The 13,066-nt window shown below is 34.1% G+C and overlaps 1 protein-coding gene across 1 annotated transcript in view; it reads left to right on the forward strand.

The window, feature by feature from the left end:
- RNF217 (ring finger protein 217) overlaps positions 1–13,066 on the forward strand; it is a 120,353-nt gene that overhangs the window by 90,890 nt on the left and 16,397 nt on the right. The gene's annotated exons all lie outside the window — the stretch shown is intronic.

A 13,066-nucleotide genomic window follows, 5' to 3' on the forward strand; every position in this document is an offset into this window, starting at 1 on the left:
GGAAGAGGGGGAAAAAATTCATCCAGAATCCTGCCACTCCAATACACTCACTATTAACATATTAGTGTCTCCTCCTTCTTTCCCCTTTTTAAGTAACTTAAAAAAACAAGTTTTAATTGTAGTATGAAGATAATTTGATATCCTTTGTTTTTCCACGTAACATGTCAAATTTTTCTTATGTTAGTTGTTTTCATGTAACATTTATTATCTATGTAATATTTGTTTAAATATCCTTCTGCTACTAGATACTAAAGCTGGCTTTGAGTTTGGGATATTTTTTGAAATCTGTATTTTTTATAAGTATTATATTGATGATATTCATCTTGAGTATGTATTTTTCCATATTTTGGACCTTTAAAAGCTTATAATTCTAAAGGTAGAATCCCTAGACTAAGGAATATCAATGCTTTTAGCATTTGGCACATACTGCCAATTTGCTTTCTAAAAAAGATTGAAACTTTATAATTCCACCAGAAAATTTGAGAACCTATTTTTGTATGATTGTTTCTTATTCAAGTATTTTTAAAATACTGATTTAATAGTTTAAAAATATTTTGTTCTTATATTTTGAATTGTCTTATTTGCTTTTGTATTGCGTATAAGTTCATGTATTTTTAAGTTTGAAATATCCCTTTTTGAGTATCTGTTCATATCCTTTGCCCATTTGTTTGGGTCAGGTTGTGGATATTTTTTATTATCGAATTATATGAGCTCTTTATTTGAAAATATTAATTCCTTTTCTGACAATTTTCTCTTGTCTTCTGTTACTTTCTTTTATGCCAGTACAGGTTTTTGGGTTTTTTTTTTTTTCCTAACTTAATATGTGTGTGTATATTTTTTTTAATTTTTAAAAATTTTTGTTTGACCAAAAACATCACTCTTTGTTTTTGGAAAGAAAGAACACAAACACACACATATATGTATTTACACACATATATATGTTTACATTATTCTATGAATATTTTGTTCCTAAGCTTAGAAATTATCTATCATTGAGAAGTTTGATAAATGGTCTATTTCTTTTCTTTTTTGTAAATCTATTTTATTTCTAAATATTTTAGCTCTTTGATCCACACATTACTTGTTTTGATGTTTATTATGCATTGGATATCTACACTAATTTTTTTCAAATTAAAACTAGCTAATATAATTGTGTTCCCCTACTCAGTGATTTGCAATTTTTTCTCTAAAAAACATTATGTTAAATTAATAAATATAATAGTCTTTTTTCTGAGCTCCCTAATCTTGCTATCGCTAATTTTTGAAGAAAATTCTGTGCTTTTAGTGGTGAGTATTAAATGATTATGCTTTTCTAAAATTTGCCCATCCATACAAGGTTTGATAAACAATTCGTTATTTTAATTAGTAATCCAAATAAATCAACTTTTCTTTCATTCACTTTTAATTCTTGTTTCTCCCATAATGACTTTTTATCTTTATCTCAAGTGGAAAGACCATTTTAATATATAGTATAGTATTATAAAGAGATTTGACTTATGCTGAGAAATCAAAATTTTTATTTATATATGAATTTGGCAGATAATCAGTATGAATATTAAAAATTTTTTCCTCCCATACATGATTAAGATACTTATTCCTAAGTGTGATATCTTTATACTAGAGTAAAAGTATACGAACATTTCTGGAAGTTATTTATTTATAGGGTATTTTTATGAAAAGTTAATAGCACCATAGTAAGATCAACTTTACTTAGCCATTTTTATTTGAGTCTCATTGTTTCTTAAGTCATTGTATTTTTCAATCACTTGTGAGACATCATTTAATCTTAAAAATGTTTTCTATTTTCAAATTCTTAACCTACAGAAAAATATATGCTAATTTTAAAATGTCTTTCTTGAAAATAATTATGACAAAACTAAATCTAGTTTATGATAATTTTAAGTTTAAATTATATTGAAAGCAAGTAGCAGATTTAAATTTTGTTGGAGGCATTAGAATATTTAATATTATGCAATTTATTTTGATACTAGTGTCTTATAGCACAGATTAGATACTAAACTCTTAGTTAATAAGAAAAGAATTGCTAAGTCAAAGAAAGGGAAAAATGAGATGCATACCTAAAAAATTAACAAACATGAGATTATAAATATAACAAATAAGTAAACACTGTTGTAAGCATTTCCACTTGTACACTTTAGATTTAAATTGTTAATGAAAATTTTTGGAAACAATATTGAGTCAGATAGTGCTTTTTCATATTGTGGTAAAAAAGACACATAAAACTTACCATCTTAACCTTTTTAAAGTGTGAATGTTTATTAAATTTATGTTTTTATTTGAAAGTTTGAAATACTTAAACTATTCCAAAGAGTACACTGATAGTTCTTTAAATGGTAGAGTAATACACCACTAACTAAATTAAAATTTTTTAAAAAGTAATTATTTTATTGTTTCCTTTTTTCCAGAAGCAGCCGCTACCTATGATTTTATTGTTCAACACACACTTTTTAAAAAGTTTCCTTATTTAAAGGAAATTTTAAAATAAATACTTACTTTAAGTTATTACTAAATGTGTTTCAGGTTGTAGAAAAACCCCAGCTGGATGTTTCTACTGGCCTGAACAATTTTAGATTTTAGAAAAATTAGAAATCACTAATATTATTATCTAATATTATAACAAGCATCATTAAAGATAAAACCAGTCATGAAACCTTCAAGAATGTGGATAATTGTAACAATTGTTAATGATCCAATCTCCAATGTTCAAAAGGTTGAATACTGGTCAATTAGTGTTACTTATTTTAACCAGGTTTCGTATATTAGCTATATCATGTTTTTCTGTTTAAAATGTTGAAAAAAATGGAGTTTTAATATTCATAACTTCACAAAGGTCAGATTTCTGCCTGAGTATATTTTTTTAACGTATGTACTTTCAAAAGGACACACCTTCAGGCCCTTTTACCCGATAATTTAAGGCAAGCCAATTTAAAGCAAGCAGGAAGTTAAAGTTAAGAAACAACTATATTAAAAAAGGCAATATATGAAGAAAGTATTATCTCTTCAAAGAATATTTCTAAAAGAAATATAATACGTTAACATAAGTAAATATGGGTGGCAAATCCATGCATGTCTGGTATGTCATTATCTTTAATTTTTTAAGTGTTGTAAATGGCTCATGATAAAATTAAAATCTAACAAGGAACAGACAGACTTGAACATCACAGCATTCTGGAGCTACCTTACACGCTTCGTTTGCCTATGCGATCTCTAAAGATTTAGCTGTTATATTTTGTTCCCTTCCTTAGGTAAAAGTTAAATGTTACTCAGAATACTGGGCTTACTGAAGCAAAATTGGGGTTAATATTTCTCAGAATAGTTAGCTTTTTAAAAATTTGGAAAATTAAAGGGGAATTCCTCAAACCTCCCTCCCCAAATTACCTTCTTCCTTAATGTCAGATAAGAAAAGTATTTATATAAACATTTATATAATGTGGTACAAATATAGTCATAGCCAACTAGATGACATGTAGCTGACCCCCTTTTTTTCCTCTTATATAAATAATCTCATATTTCTATTTTGGACATTTTATAAGACATTGCATAGAGATAATTAGGAAATTATACATTTTCATAGGCTAATTTATAAGTAATATGGTTTATGAATGAATGGATCATTGAGTCATTTGTTTTATTTCAGAGTGTGAACATAGTTCCTATATGTAGGAGGCAGGACATTTCTTTTTAAAAGAAATGCCAAGATATGAAAAGCGAGTGCTGAGTTCTGATATGCCATCTTTATTTTCTTCTGAAAATGCCTTTGTACAACGTTCTTCCTTTGTAATGATAACAGCAATACTACCTAACGTATACCGATGTTTACTACATATCACTCTCCATTGTAGTTATACATATACTGTCTCATCAGATCTTCAGATGTGATGCTGAGATGCTCAGTCCCAATGTACCATCCAGATTGTAATTATTGAGTGCCTTTCAGTAAAACCTTAAGGTGTTCCACAGTAATAATAAAAGGATAGGCTCAAGAGTACGTAAGTTACATTTGCTGTCTCATTTAAATCTCAAAAGAAAGTTGTGAAAAGGGGGTAATTACCACCATTTCAAAATATAGAAACAGTTTCAGAGAGGTTAAGTAACTGGACCAAAGGGCAGGCAGGGGAAAGTGAATTATATTCATCCATAATGTATTGTGAATTTGGAATTAAAGGGATTTACTTCTCATGGTATTTCCCTTCAGGTATTGCATTCTCTTCAATCCTGTAGTAGGATGCTTTGGGCAAGAATGTACTGATTCAGAGAAAATGATTGATTTGGTCCTATTCACATCAAATTAGCACAAAAAAGCCATGTCTGTGGGCTCTTATAACTGAGCTATAGCTATGTCGCCTACGGTGGCTGAAGAAGGAATTTAGGGAATTGATGTTGGATTTTACAGTTCATCCTGGAAGTCTCTAGCACTTTACACACCACTTCAAAAGCACGGTCAAGGGCTGGTGACTTTTTAAATAGTGCCCATTAAGAAAAAAAGTAACTTCTTCTTGACCACTATTTATCCATTTTAATTCTCCAGATTGCTTGAAATCACTAAATTTGAAGCAGTGGTTATCACTGCTACTGTTTTCTTGGAGTGTCAAAGTCTAGCCCTTAGTTGTGTGAAGACCCTGATCGTTTAATGGAAAATATCTTTTGATCTGCTTTGATCCTTGAGATACCTTTGGCATCTAAAGCAGTGCTGGGCACAGTGTAGCACTAAATAGAAAATTGTCGAATGAATGAATGTCATTTTTCTTTCCTCCTTGTTGCACTTTTAGAATCCATTTTGTGCTCTGCACAACATGGTCCTTTTCCTCCTGAAACTCACAGAAGAGGAGACAGTCTTTAAACTGAAAATGATAAAACACTGTTGCACTTCAGGAGGGGTTTGCATAAAGTGTTATAAGAAAGTTTGTGATAATGGGAACATCTCAGTTCATCTTGGGGAAACCAGGGAGAGCTAGGCTGTTGAAGATTATTGGGTGGATTTTGGCAGGATGAAAGATATCCAGGGATGGGAGTATTGCCCTGGAAAGTACAGGGCACAGAGCCAGGAAATGAGTGCTGCATACCGGAGCCACGGGCACTCTGCGGTTCCCTTAGAGTAAGGTTCACAGAAGGAAGTGGTGAAAAATGAGGCCATAGAAATGAACAGAAGCCTGGGCTTTGCACGCAATGTTAAGAAACTTGGATTTTACCCTCCAGACTGAAGAGTTATAAACAAGGAAATGGTGGTATCCAATTTGTATTTTAGGTTGGTTGGTGTTGGTTATCCGAAGGTAGTTGTAGACATCTAGAAGGAAGTGATGACTGTATGAGCTAAGGTCGTGATCAAAGGCTGGAGAAGAAGAGAAGGATTAGATCAACATCCTGGGGCTAAAACTGTCTAATTTTGATGAATATCTGGAGGTGGGAAGTAAGAAGAGGATGGCAGCCGGCTATTTAGGTTGAGTATCTAAATGGATGGTAATACCATAAACTGAGATAAAATGATGGAGATGGACCTAGTTTTGTTGTTGTTGGGCCAGGAGGCCGTGGAATGATGATGCGTTTGGTTTTGCTTATTTGACTTTGAAATGGTTGTAAGGCATAAGGTTTATGTGACCCCCAAACAGTTACTACATGATTCTGCGGCTCAGGAGCCAGATCCACAGTAGAAATTAAGAAATAAGATCTAGAGGAGGGAGGTTGAAACCATTTGAGTATAGAAGAGGTCACCCAAAGAGTATGTGCAGAGTGGTGACTGATGAACAGAATGAAGAGACAGGTGAAGAAATAGGAACCTAAGAGAGATAAGAGAAGCACCTGAAAAAAAGTTGTCATTGAAGCAGGAGTATATCAGAGGTCAGAAGGAAGTCGTGATCAAGTGATTAAATGACACTGAGAGATACGATAAGATAAGAATTTAAAACATGGTCTTTGGATTTGGCAATTAAAGGGTCATGGATAATACTCATTTGTTCTTTTAATAAATACTTGCTAAGAACATGCTATTTGATAGGTTCTGTACAAGTTTCTTTACTAAAATAACGAACAAGATGTCCATGATCTGTGTCCTTTCAAATCTTACCGACTCTGAGAGGAGAGGGTTGGAGCAGAGAGAGACAGATAACTAAAGAGTGTTAAAATGGAGAGCGAGGAATGCTGTGACCAGTCTAGTACAGCTTGTTTCTCGTTTCCCAAGTATACTGTGCTGGGAATAGTCTCCCTCCCTCTGAGTCTTCATAACTGTTGAAATGAAGACCCACTTGTTGTTCCTCATTTCTCAGATCAGCTGTCACTTCCTTAGAGGAGCCTCTTGTGACCCTTAGACCACATCAAGCTCCTCCTACTAAGTACTCTCTTCATACCTTGTTCTTTTCTTTCATAGCATTTGTCGTGGCTTCTGAGTGTATAGTTATTTGTACAATTGATTACATCTACTCCTTAGACTGAAAGCTCTTTAAGGGCTGAAGCTGTGTCAGATTTTTATCAATGAACAAATAAATATTGACTGACTGAATGAATGAACGGTTCCTGGAGAAACACAGCTGATCTGGATGTTTCAGTAACATAGGGTTACAGTCAAATGAGGAAGAATTGAGACATTAGTAAGAAAAGCAGAGAGTATCAAGTATTGTTTTAAGAAGCTTGGTTAAAATGGAAGGGAGAGGGCAAACATCGGCTATATGGTCATGTGGAATCAAAGGAAGGATTTACTAGGATGAGGAGATACCTGAATTATTAGCCAGCTAAGCCGTCACAGTCCCAGAGGGGAAAGGGTAAGGATGAACAGAAAGGAGGGGGAAACTGGCATCTGAAGATTTCTTCTGAAAGAAAGGGCGGGGCATGGGGTTAGGGGAAGTATGGTAAAGAAGAAGGTAAAAAATTAGGGGCTAATTTGTAATACAGCTCTACCCTGAGAAATGAGAATTGCACAGTACAGTCTCCTTCAAAGAATTTGTCATAAATCAATCATGAGACAAATATGTATGAAATTTCCTATTACAAAGAAAACCAGTACCTTGGAGGACAATTAAAATCAGAGTATTTGCTTTAAAAAACTGACATGGCAGGAGACATTGAATAGTTTTGAAATCAATGCCTTATTTATTTTTTGCAATATGATTTACCATAATAGAGGCAGCCACTTTTAATTTGACACAACAGATGAGGATTCATTCCACTTATCTGTCCCTTCCCTTTCTTCTCTTTCCAGTTTTTGATACTTACTATTTTAGTTCTTCTTTTGATTATATTTTACCTTTAAATAGTATACTGAAACCCCTGTTCAGTATTTAACAAATTTGGATGATGTATGAGGGTGTAGCCCTTCTGCGGTTCTTTCCGCTGCTTCTCTATTTCCCATTTTCTGTAAGCCATAACTTTGTTTGTACATTGTCAAATTTAACTATCTTCTATTCTAATGTAATGTTTAATACTTGCATCTTTTCTAAAGGACAGGTCTAACATTTGAAAATCAACTGAGTGTTTACAAAATCAAGAACATATAATTATGGAACAAGGATTACATTTCTTTTTCTATAAGATCAAAATTTCTAGGAAAAATGCCCCTGGTATACTTGCTCACTGTCAATTACTCAATCATGCCTTATTTTTTTATGCCTCTTATTTGGAACTTATATGCTTTTCATTTTGTTTTGTTTTGTCTGAAACTTCTCATTGTTCGTCCTTCTTCCTTATAGGGGGCAGAAATAAGCACTTCATTTTCATGTTATTTAATATTTAGCTCCTCAGGAATTTTATTGCCTGGTGTATATTCCATTGTTATTTTTTTGAAGATGTTCTTGAAACCAGCTGACTTCCTGTTCTAAACTGTACTGATTGTGTTTTAGCTCTTTCTCTGAAATTTCTACACTGTTTTTTGTATGTGCTAACATTGTCTTTTCTTGACTTGCACATTCACATAATGAAGTGCTTCCATATGTCATGGTCCCAGAAAAGGAACAGAGAAGTCTTAGCATCTCTGGAACTGTTTGAATTTTGCCCCCATTATTATTTACTTTATAGGTGGACAAGAATTCTAGGTTCATAATATTTTAAATCAGATTTTCAAAGGCTTTGTGTATATGTTTGCTTTTTCGAAATCCCTGTGTTGTGGAGAATTGGTGTAGTGACCCAAGTAAAGAACTCAAGAGTTATTCATGGGACTTTTTTTTTTCAACTTTTCTCACAATTGTTGCCTCTAATGAATTCCTCCAAATATCAGAGCCACTGAGGCAAGCACATATGTAAAAAAAAGGCTTTTAAACATATAGTAAATTATTTGTTGATGACAATAATACATAACAATTAATTTAGTTATCAATTCCTGCTTAAAGTAAAATAAGCCTTCAGTTCTTCATGAAAGGGGAGAGAAATACTTATGGGCAGATTGTACTGATTTAATTATAAAATGGATTGGATATTTAGCAGTTCATTTATTGTTATTCTTCCACCTTATAATTAAGTAGAATCTGTAAGTAACAAGCTGAATTCTTTTTTTAAAAACACCTTTATTGTGGTATGATTCCTGTACCATGAACTACACATATTTCAGATGTACAATTTGATGAATTTTGACACATGTGTACACCAGTGAAACCACCACCACAATCAAGACAGCTAGCATTTCCATTCACTCCCCAAGGGATGCAAATTTTGAATTCTCAATTTATGCCTTCCTACTCCCTTTACCCACTGGTAACCATAAAGCTGTTCTCTATGTCTGTGAGTCTGTTTCTGTTTTGTACATAAGTTCATTATGTCCTTTTTTTAGATTCCACATATAAGTGATATTATGTGGTATTTTTCTTTCTCTTTCTGGCTTACTTCACTTAGAATGATAATCTCCAGGTTCATCCATGTTGCTGCAAGTAGCATTATTTTATTCTTTTTTATGGCTGAGTAGTATTCCATATTGTGTGTGTATGTGTGTGTGTGTATTCCACATCTTCTTTATCCAGTCCTCTGTTGATGGACATTTGGGTTGTTCTACTTTTTAGTAATTTGTGGTCATTTTATTAAACTAAATTTAAACTTGAAGAAGTCATGTACATATGTTGATTAATCTCTTATTACAGGTATTGATATGAGTTATGAAGGCTGTCATAGGCTCAAACAGGGTCCACATTGTCATTTCTGTCTACTACAATGTGGACTTAATATCAAACTCTTATTAAAGAAATATCTGGCATATCCTTAACAATTTATCTCATGACTTATAAGTGTAGAGAGGTATAAGCAGCATTTAGTGTTTAAATATTCAACTCCTTGCATACCAGCCATCCTTATTCAGTATAGATGGTGAGAAGAAACCTTGTGGGTGATAACAAATCAAATGATGTTTGTGGTTTATGAGTAGTCAATTTAATCTAATGGATTAGAAATATCTCGTCTGTTCTGCTCTGTCTCCATCTCTTAAGTAAAAACAGAATTTTGATACTAAATTATAGCCACTTGGGTGATTCGTTTGTGTTTTTAGAAGAGCTAAAATGATTAATGTTTTGAAGCTATAATTAACATTTTTTAAAGCTTCACTGAGAAATAAAATGGACTTTGCATAAGTATAATTTAAACCTACTTTTTAAGGCTCTATGTTTTGGAAACAGAGGGCATTGTCAAAGTGTGACCTTTAAAGATATTCTCAGGGAACTCATTTAGCATATGAAATTTGTTATCCCCTGGGTGTTAGGAGTTCAAAATTACAACTCACTTAGTGAATGTGAAAAGTAATTATCTCCTGTTACAAGTTAACTTGCATTATGTCAGTTCATTTCTCTTTTAGCATGTAGTTATGAAATATTCATATATAATCGATATATATTTGCAGTCACATTAAAGGAAGCACTGTGTGCTTGAGAGCTAGAAATTAGCCATTGTGTGTGTGAAATATTCAGGTTAATCCATAGGACCATAAAATCCTTCAACGTACAAGGTTCCTATATTGTCAGGGCTTAGAATTTTATCACTTCCTATGCAGAAATATTATTGGACTAACAATATTTTAGTTGCCTGCCGTGTTTCAAATATTCTTTTAGAAATAAGAAAAGGCTGTTAAAAGAGGCTAGAAATTGCAGTCTTCACTATTTAAATAATAAGTATACCACATAAAGATTTTAGAACATGATGAAACAATATTACAAGCAGATATAAAAAGACAGTGAAAATTGTATTGCAATTTTGAGGCAAATGAACTGTCCGTGACAAGTTTAACTTATTGGAACAAATTTCCAGTCAGAGAAAGTTTTGATATTATTTTAAGGAAGAATGTGAATTGGCCTAGAGAGCAACTAAAATAAGCAGAAAGACTCGGACATGCCTTGTGCCGGAGAGCGGGCATGATTGTGCGGTCAGTTAGCAAAGAATGCCATTGACCCTCTGCTTTTATCTGTAAGTTTATAACAAGAGGCTGCTTAGCATAATAAAGAAACAGACAGAAGTCAAAATCCCCTCTCCATTCACTCAAGCAGATTAATTTTCTGAGCCCTGGTTATGAATAAGAATGCCAGTCTCGTGGTGCGGTTTTGAGGCTTAAAGGTGCTAATCTATGTACAATGCTTGGCATATAATGGGCTCTAAACAAATATTAGTCCTTTTCCATTTATAGGTCACACACAACACAATGTTATGTGACCAGGAAATTTGTTAAGCTTTATTATCTCCCTATTAAGATCTGATTCAACATACAGTTAAAACGTTGAGCACATGATGAAGTAAGTTTTATTTTGGGTGCTCAGCGGTTGCCTCTGAGCATGTGTTCCCCTAGTGCTTGGGAGGTTTAAAGGATGAGAAATAGTTCAAGGATTCAGTAGGGCCTTGGCCTAAGTGTTCCTTAATGCCGTCTGCTGTGCTAAATGGATATGGTCACAGGGATCATTCTTCAGAATCACTCACATCACAATGGGGAGAAGTGCTGGACTAGGGGAGAGATTACCAGGAAGCTACAGGGCTTCAGCTTCAGAGACCTTCCCCTGCACAGGTCCCTTCTTAGGCCTTGTGTCTACTTTATGTTTGTAAATTTACATGCTTCTACTTTAAGTGGGCCTCTCCAATTAGATAACCTTCAAGCCCCACAAAACCTGGATCCACTCTGACCAGACTGTAGGTAAAAGAAAAAAAAATTCAATGTAATTTGAAAAGATGAAATGACCAATGGCAGGAAAAGCAAGTTTTGCTTCTACTGACGAAATAACGATTGGTCGTTACCCTTGACCATAGATGCTCATATGCCCTTGACCACAAGCTAGCCCTGGCCTATCCAGGAAGGTGCTGTCTAGTCCAGGGTCAGCCTAAGAACCACCCATATGAAGAAGTGAGAAAGGGGACCACCTGGCAATCAGGGGGTGTGCAGTTACATTGCCCAGGTGTTTGGTTTCTGACATTTTTAGGTGGGTAAAGGGGAAGAAATAGATGGAACCAATGTTTTATTGATCCGACTCAGTATGTGCTAAACAGTGGGTTAGGCACTGTACATATTTATCACATTTTTATTCTCATATAAGTAATATCATCTAAATTGTAGCTTGGGAGAGAAGAAGTAATGTCTTTTTTTTTTACAGCTAGTGGAGCCGGAATTCAAACACAGGGCTTCTTGAAGTCAAAGCTCAGGTCCTTTCAGCTTCCCTGTGGGGCTGAGGCTTACCTGCCAAGAATCAATCAGCCAGTGGGAAGGAATGGACATTTAACCTACAGTCTACCTAGATTTTGAATACCTAACATCCTACCAGCCTCTTAGTAAACTTTTCTTTCTTGGTTTGTTCAACTATCAATTATTAAGTGTCTGCTGGGTGCCAGTGATTGTTCTGCCTGCAACGTGCTGCCCTTTATGTAGTTAGTTATTATGTCTTCAGAACTTGTCATCATCACTTAAAAACTCTCCAGATTGGTAGGTAGGTAAGTAGGTAAATGAATGGTTGGATGAATGAATGGACGGATGGATGGATTCACAAATATGTATATTACTCCAATGAAAATTTCACAATTACTATGATATCTGTTGTTATTTTCAAAGCCTCAGAAGTCCTTTTAAAATGGATATTGTTCCTTTAAATTGAAGTGTGCAATTTTGGTTAATCACTAAAACTTAAATATTGCTCATGATCTGGAGTTAGCAACTTCAACATTTTTATTCACAAAACCTATAAAATAAGGCTGTATTTTGAAATGGATAATTTTCTTTAACTCTCAACTTTTTAATTTCTCTTTTCACATTAAAGATCTTCTCTTTTTCCTGGATGCTTTTTATCCCGTGTCCATAATCGTTGGCCAGTTTTTGAAAAAATATAACTGCTCTACTGCAGAAGCTCAGGAAGCTACACTGGGCAGCAGGGGAAGGAGAGCTTGATTTCAAATGAAATCTGTAAAGGTGTGGACTGTAGCCAAGGCTTAACTGGAAAGAATCAAGCAGCCACTGAAGGGTTCGTCTCACAGGTTACCTGTGACATTCCCAATCACATTAAAATATTCCCTGACACACTGGTCGTAAAGCAAAGTCATGGATAGAAACTGAAAGTAGTCAAAATAGCACTGGAAACATTTTAAATAAATTTTCTAAGGGAAAAGCTTATTTATTTATATATATATGTGTATATAAATAAATCAGGGTGAGTGAGATATGGCTTGAGTGTAGTAAGTACCTACTCTATGGTGAAATGGGAAGACTGTTATTTCAGGAGATCCTGTTTTAATCACAGGAAAGTTGGGCCAAGTAACCAAATCTTTTTTAAATGAAATAATGTTAAGTTCTGTTTCATGATTATTCCCCTAACAAACAAAGCATACACATACTTGAGTGAAAGATGGCTCTGGTGTATACGCAGTGTCCGCGAGGATTCTGAGTCAAACATCCAGTTATACCTCAAAGGGAAGTAACTTGATTGTAATGTGGCCTCAGTGCTTTGAGACGGTGACTACCCCATTGAGGTGGGCTATTCAAGAGGAAAATCCTTGTTACACTCTGAGTGAAGCTGTATTCACATGGAACTTGATAGCAACAGTAGCAGGAGGTGTTTAGTTGCACAGGTGGCATTTGTCTACACAGTCCTGTAAAGGCATCTGCAAATGGTATTTGAGC

This window comes from Vicugna pacos, chromosome 8, assembly GCF_048564905.1.
Source record: "Vicugna pacos chromosome 8, VicPac4, whole genome shotgun sequence".
NCBI classification, from domain to species: Eukaryota; Metazoa; Chordata; class Mammalia; order Artiodactyla; family Camelidae; genus Vicugna; species Vicugna pacos.